Below are 23,000 nucleotides of genomic sequence, written 5' to 3' on the forward strand. Positions count from 1 at the left end.
AAGATTTACCAATCCGATTCAATACCATTTCAATCCCAAACTCTAAATCACAAACATCAAGCTACAATATCACCCTACTAATCAAAATCATCTTATAATACATAGGAATCTAGGGTTTGGAGATGATATACCTTTCTTGAAGTGGTGGGAGGAGCTAGGAAGCCTTAAGAAGCTTTGAGAAGTCTTAGGAATGCTTGGATCTTCAAGGAAATCAAGAAAAATTTCAAGTTAAAAACTTGAAAACACTATTCATTGTCTTCTTCTTTGATTAAATGAAGAAGATTGAGAAGGAATTGATGGCTTAAACTCATGATATAGCCCTAACTAAGCATAAAGATGATTAGGGAATTATCTTACCAATTTAGGAGGCTTGGATCTTGAGTTTTGAATTTCTTGCCCTTTAAAATGATAAAAAGCCGAGAGCAAAGATGAACCATGCCTTGGTTTCTTTTTGATTTTGATGAAGAATGAATTTGCTTGGCTTGGTTGACTTGTTTTTGTGTTTGATTTAGTTAATTACCTAGTTGCCCTTGATTTTGTGTGGTTAAAAAGCCACCACATCTCCTTCCTTCCCATGTCATGCCCATGTCATGTGGTGATGTCATCTTTCCCTCCTTGTCCTCTTCTCATTGGTTGGGTGACATCACTCTCTCTAATCCCTTTGATTAACTTCCTAATTATTTGCCTAATGACCGCTGATCTGTTATACGGTTCGCTTAACTTTCGTTCTCGTTTCTCGTTTGAGGGATCATACCCGGGATCTTATTACTTAGGTTCCCTTAACCTTTCTCAATACATTAAATTCCTTTTTTTTTATCCTCTATTATAATCCTTTAATTTAAATCCTTTTTATCCTGTTACCTTATACTCAATTCTTTCCGTATCTAGCGGATTTCCGGGAAAAATCAAAGTGTTCGGAATTGGATTCTGACGATCTTTACATACACTTATATACCATATAGAGTACTAATAAAATCTCAGAATATCCATAACAGAACCCCTACATAGTGTGGCATGAAAAGTTTTCTCATTCAGCAAAAACACTATTCATAAGGGTTTCAAAAATTTCCAAAAATTGGGGTTATTACAGTCTCCCCTCCTTAAAAGGATTCCGTCCCGGAATCAAATAGAAAATGAATAGGGATACTCTCTTAGCATTGCACTTTCTAACTCTCGAGTAAATTTTCCCACATTGTGGTTCTACCATCAAACTCCGCCTAGTTTGATAACCCTTCTCCTAAGTACTTGTTCCTTTTCACTCTATAACCCTTCCTGGTTGCTCCATATAGGTTACGTCTGGGTGCATGTCTATGCGCTAATATGTCCCTATTTATCTGGCATCCGAATTACACTTCCTTAACATTGATACGTGAAACACGTTATGACTTGCTACATGTTCTGGGGTAAGGCTAGCTCATACGCTAACTTCCCAATACTTCTTAATATATCCAAGGGTCCGACAATTTGTGGACTTAGCTTTCCTTTCTTTCCGAATCTCATCAATCCTTTCCAAGGGTTTCCAAGGGGATACCTTTAACAACACTAGGTCCCCTACTTCCTATTCTTTGTCCTTTCGTGTCAAATCAACATACTTCTTATGTCCATCTTGGGTTACTACCAGCCGTCCTCTGATTAGATCTATTATATCCCTGGCCATTTGGACTACTGCGGGTCCGAGCATCTTGCGCTCTACAACTTCATCCTAACATAAGGGAAATCGACATTGTCTTCCCTCAAGGATCTCATAAGGCGATATCTCAATACTGACATATGATCTATTGTCGTAAGAAAACTCAATCCGTGTTAGGTGATCATTCCAAATTCTTTCAAGTCTATTGCACAGACTCTCATTATAGCTTTTAGCATTAAAACTTTTGCTTCTCAATACCCATTCTTTTCCAGTTCGTAATCGCTACTACCTTCCGTTCCTAATATTATACGGGTTATACTTTTGCTTGCTAGCGTTCTATAACCTTTTAATAACCACGTCAACCTTAGTATCACGAATGTGTTTCCATTCCGCATACTACCACCACTTTATTACTCCTTTTTCAGTTGTTTCTATTTTCCAAAATTTGATCAATCAAATAGAAGTAAAGGAATTTGTTGAGAGATCACTATGATCATGAACACTTATTATATAGCATAGTTAGTACAAAAGGTGGCCAGCCTTTAGTACTTGACAAGCAATTAAACAATAGATGGTATCCTACTAGGCTTCTATCACACAGATAGATAGTCATTCGACAATACCTCCCCTTGTGGAAGGGTTGTTCTTCTCAGCTTACATGAAATGAAAAGAAGAGAAAAGAGCGAACTGAAGAGAATTGTATATATATGTAAAAAAAATATTGCCATAAAATATCTGGCTTGGAATCTACCGCTGAACTATAGAGGTTTGTCATAGGAGAACAAAACATATATGTATTTATATCAACATCAAGTATTATAGCATCGTATTTCACATGCCTAAATATTTTCGCTATCCCGTCCATCATTCTATGGACCCATGCTCTTCCTCAAGCTTATACACAATTACCTTTGAAACTCCCTCGACATCGAAAATCGAATCTGGGATCTCATTCTATATATCACCGTTACTAGGATTCTATGCTCGCACCGCAACCTTCCTTATATAGTAATACGACTCTCTTTTGATAAGAAGGAGTAAATATTCAATAGGTAGATACTCTACTTAATTAGTCTATCAATGATAACTTATACACTACCACGACCCGATTAGTGGTACTTAATCTCAACATCCATTCCAATACAACTCTCGTGGTTGTAATCAGCTCATTACTCACAGAATCATTGCTGCCTTACTATGGTCCACCACTGACCTACTGTCATCATTCACTTTCCATGAAATCTTAATATCTAACCATACGGAGTCCATACATCTCGTATCTAATTCTCCTAAGGAGGTAACATGATCACCGTTCATGATTCATGAAGAACACTCCTGAACTTGACGTACATATGACATGAAGCAGATAAAATTGCAGAAGAGTTTCAATGAAAGCAACGATAGCAGGTTAATACCATTATTAACCATATGTCTTTATTAGGAGACATGAAGCTCAAAGGTTCATTTAGTCCTTTCGTAACATGGTCCTGGCTTATCTTAAGATATGACCCTCTAAGATAGATAGCCCGCTCACGGTGATTACAAAAATTAATCTTTACCCAACTACTATCACGGTTGAGTATCGCACAATCATCAGAAGGAATGTCAATCTTCCACACCATAATACAACCTTCACAGCCTTAACCATTATCACTATATTCCTCTGGCACGAGCGCCTATAATTGTCCTCTTACACTTAAAGTGTCGGCCACCTCTTTGGCCTTTCTTGATAGTAATATTTCCTTACAATCAATGTCATTTTAACCACCTTCACTAAATTTTCTACCTCATTTCCAATCACTGCTTGTGTGAAGATGTTTTCCTTAAAATCTGATGAGTAAAAAAAATATCACCATTTTTCCATAAGTTATTGCCTCAGTCTTTAGAGGTTAATCACTATCACGACTGACTCTCAATCATACTTAGAACATCTTTTATCCTAGGCCCTAATTTCCCTGAACAATTTCGACCTTTACTGGTTCGATCCATACTTTCTCGTGGTTTAACACGTGCCCCACTTGGCATCATTATAATTACGTCATATTTCCTTTATCAACATTTTTATTCTTGAGAATTTTGAATATTACCTTTCTCCTTGTAAAACCTCTAAGGTTATCCTCGAATCGTTCCTCCTGTATTCCCTAGATACAGGGCATATCAAGATACCATTTATTAATACCAGAATCATTGTCTATATACTTCTGAAAAATTTCTCCACTGATTCTTAAAGGTTGTTATTACCTTAATCCTTTCCAATTCATACTGTCAAAACTCACACTATCCCTATTAACGGTGAAATTCCAACCTTTATGCATTCCCCGAGGATTCATTTTAAGTTACCGATGTTCTATCCTTAATTCCACCTTTAAAAGGTACATGCATCCTTCCATGGATAAATCAAGTCATATATCCCTGATAAGGGTATCTTATTCAATCATTCCCACCTCGATAGTATATGCCTAATTTCACAATAACATCTGTATTCAAAATGAGGTCAATCAATATGGCCTCCAAAATATAAGAACGGTTATCCGCTTTTCTTGCTTGATTCAGTAACGATAACAAGGATGTTCTGGAAGATGTTTGTCGTGTTCAACCAGTCATCTCAATGTTGGGATATCTCTCATACCTGGCGTCTCCCTTTCTGGGTATCAAGCCACCGGTCTTACACTTCACATTATTGAAGGTCACTTCCTTCATCCAATTTTCCTACTTTCTTACTTTCTTGTCTCCTTAGTCTATCCGCGTCTTATTATTTATCCTTCTAACTATTTAAAGGTTTCCTTGAATCCCCCCAACTTACAGGGGATAAAATATGTGTATCTCTTATTCCTTCAATCATCAACTTTAACTCATGGTGAATCACCCTCATCCTGACGATTACATACTTTTCTATTTCTATTGCTACGAGTCTTTAGGGTTTCCTCATACCCGACTCCCTTATCATTCCTCATACTCTATTGCCTTTATATTCCTTTCCACTTCAGTTTCTTTTTATTTTCCTTTCTCTTATCATTATTTCATGAACTAACACAACATAAGTATTGATTCCAAACATCCCGTCATTCTGGATTCGTGTCCTCAGAACGAATCTTGATAACTTTTACAACTTAGATTCATAATTCATCATACCCATCCACTTTTGTTCTAGCTCCAAAGCTTTTACACTATCTCCTTATCTTTGGAAATTACTTTCCCGAAAACAATTGACTTAACTTAAATCAGTTTATTCTATCCTCTGGCTCCGTGCCTTTCTTGGTCTTTCACCAGCGGGTGGTCTCTCTCTTAGGAGGGTAAGTGACAAAAACAGTCTTTTATGATTCGTCAATCATTTAGAATTTCAAATGATTCCTATATTTCCTTTAGTCAGGCTCTTGCCTCGACTGGGTCAGCTTGTTCCTTGGAACTCTAAGGGCTTATCGACTTAAAGTTCCTGAAAGAATTTCTCACCGCATTGTTTCCTCAGGGTGGTGGTTGGGGATAATAGTCTAAGTCCTTTTTAGACAGGTCCATGAATTACCGTATAGGAGTACCGTCTCGGGTCTCCTTTCCTTACTCGACTTTCTGTTTCCTTAGTATGAAATGTTTCATCCTTCTCCCATACTTGGGGTTATCTTATACATTAAAATCCTTGTTTTCCACTTCATTATGTTATGGGCTCCTTCTTTCTTGATGGCAACCTCCCTGACTATCACATTCAGGGTTTGCCCTAAATCTTATTCCTCAAACTATGGCTCTCATCTAAGTTCTCATCCTTAAGCGCTTGAACTTTTGGAACCCAAATTCTATAGGAATACCTCATTATTCCCTTATCATCTTTCTCGGTATTAATCTCATATCTATTTGTTGGCTCTCTGCCTTCATTCATCACTTTTCCTGGCACAATATGTTCTTTTCCGATAATTCGGTCTGTATTGCAATCTCAAACAGCTTTTCGGTACCGGCTCCGGTTACCTTCACTTCTATTTCCATTTTCTCAAAATCTCTTATAACTCTCCCAAGGACATTATCATCTTGAGACTCTCCTTTCTACTAAGGGCATCAACCACCACATCGGCTTTCCCCGAATGATAAAGAATCTCTCAATCATAATTCTTGATTAGCTCTAACCGCCTCCTCTGGCGTATGTTGAGCTCGTTCTGCGTGAAAATGCACTAGAGCACTTATGGCTTGTGTAAATCTCGCACTTCTCTCCATACAAGTAGTGCCTCCAATCTTTAGGGCAAAACTATTGCCACGAGCCCAAGCTCATGGGTGGGGATATCGAACTTTATATTCCCTTAATTATCTTGACGCGTACGCGATTACCTTGATGTGCTGTATAAGAAGCACCCTAATTCCTTATGCGAAGCGTCACTACAATTCACAAAATCTCCTTTTTCATCCAGCAACGCCAACATATGGGCCGCCACCAACCTTTTCTTTAGTTGTTAAAATCTTTTCTCGTATTTCTCTGTCCATTCAAACTTCTTAGTCTTACGAGTAAGCCGCGTCAAAGGGGCTACTATCTTTACAAACTTGAACGAACCTCCGGTAGTGACCGGCCAATCCTACCTCTGGTAGTTTCCCTAACCATGGTCATCAATTCCTCAGTGTTCCTTTATTCATTCTTGTCAGGATCCTCCACGGAATCCTCCTCAGCCACAATCCCTTCTAGGACAACATCCTCAACCGCTACATCCTCAATATGAACATCATCCGGTCCTGCGTTAGGACGCTCTATCGGGTCCACAATCTGATCTCCAATAATTAATAAAACATCATCGCGTTGTTGCTCCTCAACCTCAGGGTTCGGAGTCCCGCTACCATATACGATAACGTACTACGCTTCTATCATGATATTTATAAGGGTTCCCATAAGGGTTTTAACTGTCAGTACTACATTAGGTAGTCCGACTATGAACTTGGCAAGAGTTCTTATTTATCTTAGTGACCTTATTATCTTTACGTTACATCATCTCTGAGGTTTATAACGCTTCGCTCTGATACCATTTCTGTAACACCCCCAAATCCGGGGTCGGGGATTCGGGTTGTCACGAGTTCCATTTCCCTTAATAACACCCAATCTTAATAAATAATCAACTACTCTGTACTGTAACCCCACAATAAACACACACACCACAAGTTATAGTCTCAGAGATGAACACTCAAAAATAACACAAGTCCTTATATTCCACAATTATAAACCGTTACACCTTAAAAAGGTTCTGAATAAATTTACATATTCCTTGCCATTATTACAATTCATATTATACATAAGTCTGGTTCATCAAGAGTTGAAAACCTAGCCTATTGGTAGTTCCTACCTCAGCTACGGTGGCATCAACGCTTCCAGAAGACTGCGGAACGTTTTCTAACCGCTTGCGAATCGGGAGATTGGTCCTGTTCATCTTTTCTATCTGTTTTTGTGTGATGAAAGAAGAAAGCAAGGGTGAGCAGCAAGCCCACCAAAATAATATGTATAATGATTAACAATATATGAGCCTTCTCATAGTATTCATGAAAGTCTTGGTCAAAAGAAATGAACCAAGTTGATATCTTAATGCGATGAAGTCGCAAAATATTCAGTATATATATATATACATATATACTTTTCAAAATATTGGAAGTCCTCTTCCATGCATAATATACACAAAGTCCCAGTGTATAACTGTATATAAAAAAATATCGTTGCAAGGTGATCTCATATATCTAACCTTGTCTCAACGTTTTTTTGAAAATCTTTGTCATTCATAAGACAATTATTAATTAGATATAAGTTTAAAAGATGAAGTTACAAGATACTCCAATATACTTATATCTTTTCCAAATACTACTTGAACTACCACGGTTCAAGTTATAATTAATTTCAAAAGTTCATCACACTGATGAGACTACAAGATAAGACTTGAATAGATTCAATCTTTGAAATATTTTGAAGGAAATGAAGTTATGATATACTTCATTAAGTTCTGACATATATATACACCTATATATATACATACATTTCCTGAAAACCTCTGTCATGTAAAGTATGAACAGAATTGCAATATCCAATAAATTTGGAAAGGAAAGAATTTTGGCATAAACCTGATATCTTGCTGATCAGGCAAAGATACCAATAAGTAACCTTTTCTACTAGTAGATGGACGAATTCCCCACTGGTCATCACCCTGGTCGCAATAGGACCTTATGCTGGACTGCCACTCAGCCACTTATGCATTTGATGGACTCCCACTGAGCCACTTACACTATCATGGACGCCCACTGAGCCCATGTTGCTTATGCCGACTCAATAGATGGACTTACTTCCCGAACGTTGGGTAAGTAATCAATTCATTTACCAAAACTGCAACCTTGTTGCGAATATAAAATACACCACAGAGCCGGATCCCTCAGGTTTTGAGCGAGTATTTAAATCCCCTTAAAAAGGAAGATCTTAAATATAAAAATGAGTTTTGGGATCCGCTCTAACTTTTAAAAATCATTTTGAAGACTCGAAAACACTTTAAAGAGTGTTTGGAGTAAAGCTGATTTAATGAAGTAAATCAGTCCCCAGTATATTAGAAAATATCTGAATATTATTATTCAAATAATATTCCCATAAAGAATAATCTTTATACAAATAATTGAGGTAGAAGTTGTAAAATTTATACTTGAAATGAGTATTAAATAACCAAAGATATACTTATACGAAAGTACTATCTTTATTTGAATAATCAAGATAAGTTTGATTATCGACACCTTATTCTTTAATAAAATAAAGAATATATCTCAGCAAATAATCGGAGTCATAGATCCTCAAATGAATATTCAAATAATATTCATTAAATAATATAGACTGAGTCATAAGCCCTCGAATGAATATTCAAATAATATTCAACAAATAAAATAAAAGGAGTCATAAGCCCTCGAATGAATATTCGCAATAATATTCAATAATAAAATAAAGTTAAAGTTATCGAATAAACCTTATTCGATTAATAGTTTTGAAAACTATGACCATATATATATATAAGTATATATATATACATATATATTTATATCCATATATACAAAATCTACTCGGGATCCTCGACTCCCGGTTTTAGAAAATATTTTCACCTTTGGGTCCATATACTAAGGGTATATGCAAATTACCGCTATCCTCTAGCATAGGTATTATCAACTGAATCAACAGATATATATGGAAAGAATACGAAACAGGCATGCATATATATATATACCATAGCAGCATGCTTCAATATATTGCAACATTTGCTAATTAACCAACATGCATCTATCGCAAGATAATGCAAATACATATATACATCACAACAACAGTATATCGGGTAGAAAACTTGCCTGAGCGACTTGGGGTGATAAAAGGCTCGGGACGAGTCTGGTAACCTATAAACAACAAGTAAGTTAGAATTAAACCAAAGTCACTTGTAAATCTATACTTTAACTAACTTAGACTCTAACGCTTGTTTTGCGCTTACTGACTCGCTTAAGTCACTCGGGTACCCTCGGCTCCACCATTTTTAATAATTTAACATTTACGAGTTTTAAGGCGATTCCTTTGCGAGTGTCTTACCAACTGCCTAACACACTTACCATAAATGTTTCATACATTAATTAACCCTTTTTGGTCTTTAACCTATGTTTCAAAGTAAGGCAAGGGGAAAAGTTTCGTTCGTGAAACGCCGTTACTTGAAACGGTCGTTTCTCCTAAACCTTGCATCGGAATCGAACGAACTACATATCAAACCGAAGCTCGTAACATGAGCTATCTAAACATGGCAATGGTCATAATCTAGCAGGGGGTTCTCGGGTCCTAATGTTATGCACAAAAACAGTCTAAAGAAAATCGGACGTTACGACGACTATGTTTACGCGATTTCCCAATTTAAAACCATTCAAAACCAACCCAATTCAACCTCAAATCCAACATACAACCAACATCCATCCTTATCACATCATAACAACCCCAACCAATTCAATTTTAACATTCATACTTATGCCTAAGCTTGAATTTAACTATACTACATTCTTTTAACCAAAACAACAAGATTTACCAATCCGATTCAATACCATTTCAATCCCAAACTCTAAATCACAAACATCAAGCTACAATATCACCCTACTAATCAAAATCATCTTATAATACATAGGAATCTAGGGTTTGGAGACGATATACCTTTCTTGAAGTGGTGGGAGGAGCTAGGAAGCCTTAAGAAGCTTTGAGAAGTCTTAGGAATGCTTGGATCTTCAAGGAAATCAAGAAAAATTTCAAGTTAAAACTTGAAAACACTATTCATTGTCTTCTTCTTTGATTAAATGAAGAAGATTGAGAAGGAATTGATGGCTTAAACTCATGATATAGCCCTAACTAAGCATAAAGATGATTAGGGAATTATCTTACCAATTTAGGAGGCTTGGATCTTGAGTTTTGAATTTCTTGCCCTTTAAAATGATAAAAAGCCGAGAGCAAAGATGAACCATGCCTTGGTTTCTTTTTGATTTTGATGAAGAATGAATTTGCTTGGCTTGGTTGACTTGTTTTTGTGTTTGATTTAGTTAATTACCTAGTTGCCCTTGATTTTGTGTGGTTAAAAAGCCACCACATCTCCTTCCTTCCCATGTCATGCCCATGTCATGTGGTGATGACATCTTTCCCTCCTTGACCTCTTCTCATTGGTTGGGTGACATCACTCTCTCTAATCCCTTTGATTAACTTCCTAATTGTTTGCCTAATGACCGCTGATCTGTTATACGGTTCGCTTAACTTTCGTTCTCGTTTCTCGTTTGAGGGATCATACCCGGGATCTTATTACTTAGGTTCCCTTAACCTTTCTCAATACATTAAATTCCTTTTTTTTGATCCTCTATTATAATCCTTTAATTTAAATCCTTTTTATCCTGTTACCTTATACTCAATTCTTTCCGTATCTAGCGGATTTCCGGGAAAAATCAAAGTGTTCGGAATTGGATTCTGACGATCTTTACATACACTTATATACCATATAGAGTACTAATAAAATCTCAGAATATCCATAACAGAACCCCTACATAGTGTGGCATGAAAAGTTTTCTCATTCAGCAAAAACACTATTCATAAGGGTTTCAAAAATTTCCAAAAATTGGGGTTATTACAATTAACTTCTAAAAATCTTTCCTGTAAAAAGAGGAATGATTATTTAGAAAAAGAGTTAGTCATGTTCCATCAAACTCAGAAAGATAGAGATGATGCTTTCTATGTTAGGGATGAAGTTCTTAAAATGAATGAATCTCTAAAAACAGAGTTAGAAAAAGAAAGAGAGATTATCGGGACTTGGACTAACTCTGGCAGAACAACTCAGAATTTGTTAAGTAGTGGAAACTGGAAAGAGGGCTTAGGTTATGGAGATGATAAGAATGATAAAGGAACTGTAGAAATTAAGCCTATAGTTGTTAAACAAAAGCCAAAGTTAAAACATGTTAAGTTTGTAGCTGTAAAGTCTGATATTGAGAAATCAGAAGTTAAAGAGGAATTAACTTCTGAAAAACTAAAACAGGAAAAGACAACTGAAGTAAACGTAGGCTTAATGTCAAAGAAGCAGCTTAAGCATAAGCTGAAAGATGTTAAGAATGTAAACAAGGTAAAGTCAGCTAGGAAAAATAGGAATGGAAAGGAAGGTGTGAATAAAAGCAATGATTATAAGCCTGTTCCTAATGCTCCTAGAAAAACATGTCATAACTGTGGAAGTTCTAACCATCTGGCTTCTTTTTGCAGGAAAAATAAGAACATAAACTCCTTACCTTCAAAGTCAGGAGTTATGAGTCAGTCTGTTAGATATAGGCCACAAAATCCTTGTTTTCATTGTGGTAGTTTATGGCATTCCATTTATACTTGTAAGGAATATCATAGTTTGTACTATGATTATTATCAAATAAAACCTTCTTTAAAGAAAGTTAGCATTGTTCCTTCTAGTGTAAGTTCTGATACAAAGTCTGATAGTGTAAATGCTGATAAGAAAAATGTTAACATAAACTCTGATGCTAAATTCGCTGCAAATGTTAACAAACTTAATAAGGCCAAAGGATCCAAGCAAGTCTGGGTCCTTAAAACTAATCATTAGTGGTCTTTGTGATTGCAGGGCAACAGGAAAAACATCCTAGTTCTGGACAGTGGATGTTCAGGACATATGACTGGAAAAAAAGCCCTGCTATCAGACTTTGTGGAGAAAGCTAGCCCAAGTGTTTCTTATGAGATGGCAACATTGGAAAAACATTGGGATATGGCAATATCAATCTTGGGAATGTCATCATTAAAGATGTAGCTCTGGTCTCAGGACTTAAACACAATCAGCTGAGTGTTAGTCAAATCTGTGACAGAGGTTATCATGTGGATTTCTTTGAAGAACACTGTGAAGTTGTAAGCAAATCTACAGGCAAAGTTATTCTGAAAGGATACAGCCATGGTAACATTTATGAAGCCAAGCTTTTAACAAGTACTGATGGTTCTGCAATCTATCTGTTGAGTAGAGCATCAATTGAAGAAAGCTAGAATTGGCACAAGAAACTCTCTCATTTAAATTTCAACAATATAAATGAATTAGTCAAGAAAGATCTTGTGAGAGGATTGCCAAAACCAGTGTTTGCTCCTGATGGCCTTTGTGATTCATGTCAGAAGGTAAAACAAAGAAAATCTTCATTCAAGAGCAAGACTGAATTATCAATTCTTGAGCCTCATCACCTACTACATGTAGATCTATTTGGTCCAGTGAATGTCATGTCAATTGCAAAGAAGAAATATGCTATGGTCATAGTGGATGAGTTCACCAGATACACATGGGTGTATTTTTTGCATACAAAAAGTGAAACTGCATCAATCTTGATTGATCATGTTAAGCAACTGGATAAATTGGTCAAAGATTCTGTGAAGATCATAAGAAGTGATAATGGCACTGAGTTCAAGAATTTGATCATGGAAGAGTTCTGCAAAGACCATGGAATAAAGCAGGAATTTCCTGCTCCTGGAACTCCACAGCAAAATGGAGTTGTTGAAAGAAAGAATAGAACTCTTATTAAAGCTGCATGAACTATGCTTGATGAAGCAAAGCTACCAACCTATTTTTGGGTTGAAGCTGTGCAGACTGCTTGTTTTACTCAGAATGCAACACTCATTAACAAGCATGGAAAGACACCATATGAGATGGTGAAGAAAAAGAAGCCAAATCTGAAGTATTTTCATGTATTTGGATGCAAGTGTTTTGTTCTTAAGACTCACCCTGAACAGCTATCCAAATTTGATTTAAAAGCTGATGAAGGAATTTTTGTTGGATATCCACTTTCCATAAAAGCCTTCAGAGTCTACAATTTAAGAAGAAGGGTTTTCATGGAATCTATCAATGTCTCGTTTGATGATAAGAAGATTACTGGACTTGAAGATTTCAATGATCATGATCAGCTGAGATTTGAAAATGTAGACTTAAATTCTGATACTGAAAATCCTAACAGTCTAAATCCTGATACTGCAAACTCTGATGGATTAAACTCTGATGTTATTGAAACTATGGTGACTACGCCAAAGGAAGATGCACCTGTGTAGGGGGAGCATATTGAAGATACAACCACATCTCAAGAAGCATCAGAACATACAACTGGCTCTTCAAGTTCCGATTCATCAAGTTCTGATAAGCCAAGTTCTGATAATTCTGAAAACTCAATTTCTGAAGGATCTAACTCAGAGATCATAGTTTCAGGGGGAGTATCAGAAAATGTTCATGAAGATAGCATGGATCATGAGGGAGCATCCAGTTCTAGAGAAAACCTTCCATCTGCAAGGAAGTGGACTAAATCATATACACCTGACTTAATTATTGGAAATCCTGATGCAGGTGTCAGAACTAGAACAACTACTTCAAGTGAATGTCTCTATAATTCTTTTCTTTCTCAGACTGAACCAAAGAAAGTGGAAGAAGCTCTTCAAGATACTGATTGGGTGCAAGCAATGCAGGAAGAGTTAAATGAATTTGAAAGAAACAAAGTCTGGACCCTAGTGCCAAGACCAAAGAACAGATCTGTTGTTGGTACAAAGTGGGTGTTCAGAAACAAAACTGATAGTGATGGCATAATTACAAGAAATTAAGCAAGGATGGTTGTAAAAGGATATTCTCAACATGAGGGAATTGATTATGATGAAATATTTGCACCAGTTGCTAGATTGGAAGCCATAAGGATATTTTTGGCTTATGATGCTCACAAAAAGTTTACTGTCTTTCAAATGGATGTGAAAAGTGCTTTTCTCAATGGAGAATTGGAAGAGGAAGTATATGTTAAACAACCTCCAGGCTTTGTAGATTCCAAATTTCCAAATCATGTCTACAGGCTTGATAAAGCACTTTATGGTCTTAAGTAAGCTCCAAGAGCATGGTATGAGACTTTAGCTCAGTTTCTTCTGGAAAGTGGATTTAAAAGAGGAACTATTGACAAAACTCTGTTCTACCTCAAATATGGAAAGGACTTACTTTTGGTGCAGATATATGTTGATGATATCATATTTGGTTCTATAAATGACAGACTTTGCAAGAAGTTTGCCAAACTGATGCAATCAGGATATCAAATGAGTATGATGGGGGAACTTAGCTATTTTCTGGGCCTTCAAGTCAAGCAGAATGAAGAAGGCACTTTTATTTGTCAAACCAAGTACACCAGAAATTTGCTGAAGAAATTTGGAATGCAAGATTGTTCAAGTGCATCCACTCCCATGGCCACTGCAACAAAATTGGATAAGGATACTGGTAAATCAGTAGATACTACTCTATCTAATTGCTAGTAGACCTGATATCATGTATGCTACCTGTCTTTGTGCAAGATTTCAAGCAGATCCAAGAGAACCTCACTTAACAGCTGTGAAAAGAATTTTCAAGTATCTTAAGGGAACAACTGATCTGGGATTGTGGTATCCTAGAGAATCAGACTTTAAACTAATAGGTTACTCAGATGCAAATTTTGCAGGTTGCAAAATTGACAGGAAAAGCACAAGTGGAAGCTGCCAATTTCTTGGAGGCAGATTGGTTTCTTGGTTTAGCAAGAAACAAAAGTCAATTTCCACATCAACTGGAGAAGCAGAGTACATTGCTACAGGAAGCTGTGGTGCACAGATTCTTTGGATGAAGAATCAGTTACTGGATTATGGGTTAACATATTTTAAAATCCCTATTTACTATGATAATCAAAGTGCTATTGATATGACAGGTAATCCAGTTCAACACTCAATGACAAAGCACATCAGCATTAGGTACCACTTCATAAGGGAACATGTGGATGAAGGTACAGTGGAATTGCACTTTGTTCCCACAAATCAACAACTAGCAGATATCTTCACAAAACCACTGTGTGAAGCTACTTTTACAAGATTGGTAAATGAACTTGGCATGGTTTCAGGTTCTTTCTCTAAATCTGCTTAGTTTTTGTTCTGATGCATCAGACTTTATGATCAGTATTTACACATATTACTATCTTTGTGTATTCTGTGCTTAATTGAAAATTGCTTAAGTACTGATTGTTGTTTGATGTGAATTTCTAAACTCTGATAGTGATAAGAATGTTTCTGTGATTATTCAATCCAATGAGGATAAATATGCTAGATGCTGACCTAGTAGTCTTTAATATACTAACAAATCTCATGTTTGAAGTAATTGTTTATGTGAAAATCTGTTGACACAAGCAAATTCTGATATTGAGCTTTGTTAAGTTTACTTTATCTATCTTATTACTAAGTCAAAAACTAGAATAATGCTTCCTATTTGTTAAGTTCTAATGTTAGTAAATCTGGTGAATGTACTAAGTGCTGATAAGCCTCACTTATCAAAAGAAAAGGAAAAGAAAAAGAAATAAAAATCAGGTACTTCTTTGAGATCTAGAGTAAAAACTGTGGAAGGGAAGACCCAAGTGCATTACTGGTATTAAGTAATATGCATTTGAAGAGCAAAAATAAATATTTTTCTTGGTGACTTTTCACACTCTATGATTACTGGAGAAATACTCTGATAATAGCATAAATTCTGATAAGCAGTCGTGACTCACTTACACTAAGAAGCCACTGTAAAATGGAATTTCAAAAGATGCATAAAATGAGCCCAAAACAATTGAGGTGGACTCATGCATGAACTCATTCTAAAGTAGACTTCAGAATCATGACAGATTTTTATCAAAGTTCCTAGTTATACCTTATTTCTAAGATGTACTGTAGTGAATCAGACTTTAATCTTTACTGATATTTAGCTTACTACACACACATACACTCCATATGAATGATGAAAATTACTGTGGTGATAAATGTTATTTTAGATAAACGTTTAAGTGTCAGTTGAATAAATTCTGAGGACAAGTTCTGATGGAAGTTTTGATGATTAAGTTCTGAAGAAACGAAATCAAAATTTGTGTGAAGAATTACAGAAATAGGCATTCACTTTTCGAGTTAAGAAATCATGTTCCGATGACTGTTAAGTTCTGATATAAGTCTAAGTTCTGATATTAAACTTAGATTCTTTACTTGACTTATTTGTGGTTAAAATCTGAAATAGTCTTATTTAAAATCAGAATATGTTTGGGTGAAATATTAACAGTCAACATAATTTAGGTTAGTGGTACACGTCTATGCACAGTAATTTTTACTTGTTTCGTGTGCGCATTAAATCCTGTTTTAAACTTCCAATAGTTGTTTTTATTCTCATCAGTCTAGGGAGATGAGGTAGAATTATTTCTACCTATAATCATTCAATTTTCTTTGCGTCTCTTGGCATTCTATTGGCTATACAGACCAACACCATATTCCAGCAAACACATCTCTCATTTTCTCTCAAACTCTCAAACTCATTTCTTTTTCACTCATCACAAACATGGTTCACTTTAACTTAGTTTTGAACTATGACACTTTCACTATCAATTTGAGGTGTCCTGAATGGCAGCAGGAATGGCATGTCACTGCCATTCCTGATGATGTCTGGGACTCAGTTCCCCAAGACGTCCTCACAGACCTCTTGTTCTTCTACATGGACTACCAAAGCCATCTTGAGCGTCTGGAAGAGGAACGGAGGAAAGCTCTCCGACAGCAGGAGCGAATCATTCGTCTCGCTGTTCTTTTTGTTCAGAGTAGGAAGAAGAAATAATTGTAGCTTAGGACAATCTTGTACTTTTGAGCTTGTAATTTAAATTTCATGAAATGTATTTGCTCAATATATTAATAAAATTTTATATTTATGCAAGATTTTGTCTTTGAGTCGTTTGATATTCTGATAACATTTTAAATCCTGATACTAACCATATTCTGATGACCTTTTTAGCTTTGATACAAATCAAGTTCTGATTCTGACGTGGAAGTATTTGTTTACTTGGTTTATTAATGGTCATTCTCTCATTGGTCATATTTTTTACAGAATATTGGTCACACAGTGATAAAAAAAATTAGTAAGTGGGAACAGTTTTAAATTTTGAAATAAAACTAACCTACCTTGATTAATGGGATTACTTGGTAAGTGGAACGGTTTTTCCTTGAAAAACTGCATGTGATAAGTAATGATTACTGAATACCCGTGCCCATTAATTATCTTTTACTGCTGCATGTCTGACAGGTGTCTCAACGGTTACTTTTTCTACCGTGTATAAGTGAAAGAGAGAAAAGATTGTAATATCTTTTATTTACTTTCATATTTTATCTCTCTCTCTCTTTTTACTTTTATTCTCTCTCATCTACTGACGATTTTTCATACAGACATTTTCTCAAACACCTTTCAGGCAATTTTCTTTCTCATGGCACGACACCCAAGGACATAATTTTTGATGGAGCTACGTTTATTCCTAATAACTTCTCTGTTATTCTTAGCAAGTCAGAAGCACCCTCTGAACTTCACTTCATTCAGGACTTTCTTGCTAGTTCTGATATTGGGTATGCTTTGACAGAACCCGAAACAGTTTCTGGTACTCAAGTACTGAAGTTATGAAGAAGCGGTGTGTATGATGATGGTGGTGCTCAAGGGTCCCCAAGTATTATTTTTACATCAGGGGAGGATGAGTATGATGTGACTTTGTCTACGGTGCACCAAGCACTGTAGCTACCTGAGCACTGTGTTTATTCTACTGTTGATGTGCCAGTTCTTCAAAACATGATGGCCAGTTTGGGATATGAAAGGACATTGGCAAAGCTGGGCCAGTTGAAGAGATCTTTCATAAGGAGGGAATGGAGTTTCCTCTTTGATTGCATAACTAAAGCTTTTGCAAACAAATGTTCCAATTTTGATGATATTCCCATATTCAGCCAACAAATCGGGTATGCTCTCATAAATCGAATTGATTTTGACTATGCAAGTGATGTTTTAGGTTTTTTTGGGGACAGAATGCATGAAGATAGATCTACTGTTTATTTTGCTAGATTCTGTCAGCTTATTTATAGTTTCTGTTGTGGTAATAAGCCCTAAGGTTATGGTGAATTAATTTCATCATTCAGAATAGCTAAAAGAGCTTTTACTGACTTATTATCTACTGATAATAAGAAGGCTGTGTTAAGACCCCTCTTAATTCCTTTATTTGTCAAACAAGCCTTAATAACCTATGATCCTGTTAAGTACACTGCATTATATCCTGATGTTCAACCATGTCAACCTCATCTATCAGCACCTACCACCTCTACTCAACCATCACAAACTTCTCAACCTCAACCTTCAGAACCTACAGTGTAGCCTTTATCTTCCAACCCTAAGAGGACTAAGAAATTACCTCAGACACAACAGAAGAGAAGGAGATCCATTCTGCGAGATGAATCAGATGATGAGGAACAGGTTCCTGTATCAGAACCTGTTGTTCAAGAAGCTAAGAAGGTCTCTTCTCAGAAGGATGTTGATATTGGGAGTTCTAGGCCCCTAAAAAGGTTTAGAAAGCGTAATTCTGATGATACAGCTCCTAAAGTCTCATTAAAAGCTAAAAGATTCAAAACATTGGCAAAAAGGCCTAAAGATTCTGGTAAGGGAATGGAAGCAGCAGCTAAGGAAGGGGATCAGGAATCTCTGATCTCACAAGACTCTGTTGAAGCTCACAATTCTCCTAGTGCTGATCAAGACCCTCATGCAACTCATCACTCTCCACTACATGAGCCAGAAACTACTCACATTCCTACACCTCCAGTATCTCCAGTAAATGCTGATACTCAGGGGTCAAGTGATGAAATTGACATTCATAACTTGTAAGTGCCTCAGGTTTTGTATCTAGAAGCTCCACCAACTCAAGTCACTCCACCAACAACACCAATTCCTGATGCTGATTCTAATCCAGAATTGCCTACAACACCTTCTCTGCATCTAGATACTGAAGATCAGATTTTAGGTTAGCATCAGAATATGGATATTGATCAGAACTTAATTGGAGATCAGCCCTTAGAGGATGATGTTGAAGCCTCCATAGCTTCTCATACTATTCTTTTATCAGAAGATGCTGAAGCTGTTGACTCTGTAAGTTCTGATGCTGCAAATGTTGATACTACTGGTAATACTGCTACAAATTTAGATGCTGATGCAGCTGGTCCTTCTGGACATGCACCTCTACAAGCTCCTTCAAAAGCTGAGATAGTCAAAAAGTTTGTTACAGGGGAAGCACCAGTACCTTGGCGTGAAACTCCTAGAGGACAGGAGTGGACTAAGGAGTGGAACACTGTTACCTTTATTCCAACTGAAAGAATTCTTATTGAGCACTTGGCAAAAGTTGATGAGATGCTAGTTAATGATGATTTCAAGACACAGATGAGAGTTACTGCATTGAGTACTAGACACCTTCAAGGTCAACACTCAACAACTCATGTCGAGGTGCATAAAATTCAAGAAGCTTTACTCAAGCAAGAAATGACTATGAAATTTGAAAAGAAAAACTTTTTCAAACCTTCCTTTGACAAAATTACCAATATTGAAAAAACCCAAGAGAAGCAACAGTCTCAGATTGATGAAATTTTGAAACAACATGCTTCTCAGCAATCTCAACTCAATGAAATCCAATCCTCAGTGGAATTGCTTGTCTCTCTTCTTTTACCTGCTGATGCCAAAAAGGGGGAGAAAGTAATTAAGTCCAAATACAAACCTGATAAGACACTGAAGAAAAAGGATGATGGAAATGACCACAGAAACTCTGGAAAGGGTGGAGGTCGTGGGCAAGGTGGAGGTCTCTCATCAAGTAGAGCTGGAACTACAAGTCATAGAACAAGTTCTGATACTGGGAGAAGAATAACTTCTGATACTGGTAAAAGGATAAGTTTTGATGAATTTTTGGAACTTGATGAAGAAATTTCAAGACAGTTATTTCTGAAAGAAAATGCAGGAATGGACTTTGAGAGTCTAATGGAAGAAGAAGCTAGACTTAAGTTAGAAAAGTTCAACTTCAAATCTGAAGCTTCTGTTGTTAAAAAGAAACTTCCTACGGCTAAAGGCATTGTGATAAAAGAAAGGACAAATCTTATGGAAATCAAGGCCAAATCACAATTGCAGATAGATCCAAGGTCGAAGGGCAAAGAAAAAGTTGGTGAACCTGTAAAGGGTTATGTGCCTCCTATGGATAAAGAAATTTTTGATGAAGATGTTAATCTTACTCTGACTTCAAGGAAGATTTCTAAGACAACCTCTAACATGGCTCAAGTTGTTCAGAGTCAAGATATACTTAGTTCTGATATAACAATGAAGCAAGCAACCTCTGACATAGCTCAAGTTGGCTTGATATCAGAAGATAAGTCAAAGGAAACCTCTGACATTGCTCATGTTAAATCCTCAAAGTTACTCCTTCCAGGATTCACTAAAGCCAAACATACTCAACCTTTGAAGACTACATCAAGTGGTTTTGAAGCAAGAGTGGTTACTGGAAAGGAAGCAAGAGATAAATCTGGATTGGGTAGTGCTGATGAAAGAAGAGTGCAGAACACAACCAATGATCCAACTTCCTTAAGTGAACCAGGTATTGGAGCAACTCCTGAAAGATTGAATCAACTAGAATCCGTACAGATAGTCTACCATACCTTCTTGAAAGAACACATCTTGTTATATTTCATGACAGATGGAAGGGTTTACCATATAAGGGAAAATGCTATACCACTGAAGTAATTTGAGGAATTAGAACATGTTTTATTCTTACTTCAAGTGAATGACAGAATAACAGAAAGTGCTGCAAATTATTTGAAGACTCAAATTCAGAGACAGAAGAAGCTCTATTCTGTAAAGTCTGACAACATATAATGTCCCAAGTACAGAGATCACAAGGTTGATATTGTTGATATGAAGCCTAACACTGCAAAGATCAGAACATATCTTGGTATTAAGGGACTTGAATTCAATCTAGAGTCTGACAAAGCCTATGTCATCAGACTAGATCAGGAGTTGAGAAAAGCAAAAATTAATGATCTCAGATATGCTATCTTCCAAACTGGTGAAGATACTGCAGAACTCAAAGATGCTAAAAGGAGGATGATTGATGAACTCAGATATGCTGAGAGATGTTGGTTAAAGAACTATCCCAGAACAACTCCTGACATCGAAGAGATCAGAAAGTGAAGCCAAGTCAAGATCTACAACTGCTCAAATTCTGATGTGTATATAGACTGGAGTTGTTATCAGAAGTTAAAGTTGGTAAAGCTTTAAGGACTGTAAGTTGTAGTTATCTAGTCAAATTCTCATGCATTTGTACTTAATGTTTTTGACATCATCAAATATCTGTTAAACTTGTATATTATGCTAATTTACAAGTTGGGGGAGATTGTTAGATATATTTGATAATGTCATGTCTAATATGATTTGTGTTTAGTTTTCAGATCTTACTTAAACAGGATAAATCAGTACTTAACTGAAATCAACACATATACTGAAGTCAGAACTTAAGTTATCAGTACTTAAGGTTCAGGAGATATTTATCAGGAGATAATATCAGGACTTAAAGGAAACTTTCAGATAAGGAAGGCGGCTGATTGAAAGGAAAGAAGATCAAGACAAACGCAAGAAGAGATATGCATGAAGAAGGAATTTTATGAAGAATAGAATACTTGGAAGAAAAGATAACTGATTGATATATTTTAGAAAGCAGAATTATATTCCATATCAATTAGCGATTATCTTGTAAATGTGTAGTATATAAACACAGACATAGGTTTTACACTATAAGTGTTATTATTATCGAGAATATTATTAATTGTAACCCTAGCAGCTCTCGTGATATTTGTTCATCACTGAGAGAGGACAATTCTATATTATAACAGAGTTTAATAAAGTTTGTTTTCTGTTACTTGTGATCTTTGAATTCGATTTGATTGTGCTATACACTGTATTCAACCCCCTTCTACAGTGTGTGTGACCTAACAGTTCTAAATCGATTTGATTGTATAAACACTATATTCAACCCCCTTCTATAGTGTTGTGTGACATAACAAAACTTAACTTGGAATTTTTCCAATTCTAAGAAAAACCGTCCAAATGTTAATTCATATTGATTATATATGAAATTGACATAATACAGAATCAACATGAAACAAAAGTATGTTGAGAGCTGAGTTCTCAATAAGTCTTTTTTGACTTCTCAATAGAGTTCTCGATAAGTCTTTTATGAGTTCTCGATAGAGTTCTCGATAAGTCTTTTTATGACTTCACATTAAGTCATGTAGAGATATCGATATAATTATCGATGTGGAGTTCTCTACAATGCAAATCTAGAATTCTTGATGACTCAGACTGAGATAATTTAATTCAATAAATTATTTTCAGAAAATTACTTTTGATATTAAATATATATTAATTTTATATTGTTTTTTACAATATAAATTAAAATAAATTTAGTCCTAGTTGGCAAACTGGGTATTTATTCTATCGAGTTCTCGATAAGAGTTCACAAAATGACATCTCGATATGAGTTCTCTACAAGGTCCATGTGACTTCATGATATAATTTTTATCATTTCTACATCTCTTGTCGTGAAGTCACATCTCTACACTATAAATACCCAGACATCTCGACATAACCCCTTTTTACGCTTTCGAGATCTACTTAATCTAATTACAATGATTTCTCTCAATTTCACATCTCTACCAGATTTCTTCTTCTCAAACTCACACATTCATTTTATTCAAACACTCATATGGCATCTAACACCAACACAGTAAGGGAAAAAATCCCTAAGGATGGAACCAATTACTTGGCCTTTGTTGACCCAAGTCAAGTTCCTGACAACTTCAAATGTTTTTTGAAGTTTGTTGCTTATTCATACCTTGTAGGAGATTTAACTGCAAATCCAATTCTGTATTAGGATGTCTTGAATGAGTTTTGGGGAAGTGTTGTTCTTGCTACTCACAAAGATTACAATCAGGTGATGTCTATGGTGGTGACATGCAAAATCAAGGGAGTATCTGTGGAAT

This window comes from Apium graveolens, chromosome 2 (assembly GCF_009905375.1).
Source record: "Apium graveolens cultivar Ventura chromosome 2, ASM990537v1, whole genome shotgun sequence".
NCBI classification, from domain to species: domain Eukaryota; kingdom Viridiplantae; phylum Streptophyta; class Magnoliopsida; order Apiales; family Apiaceae; genus Apium; species Apium graveolens.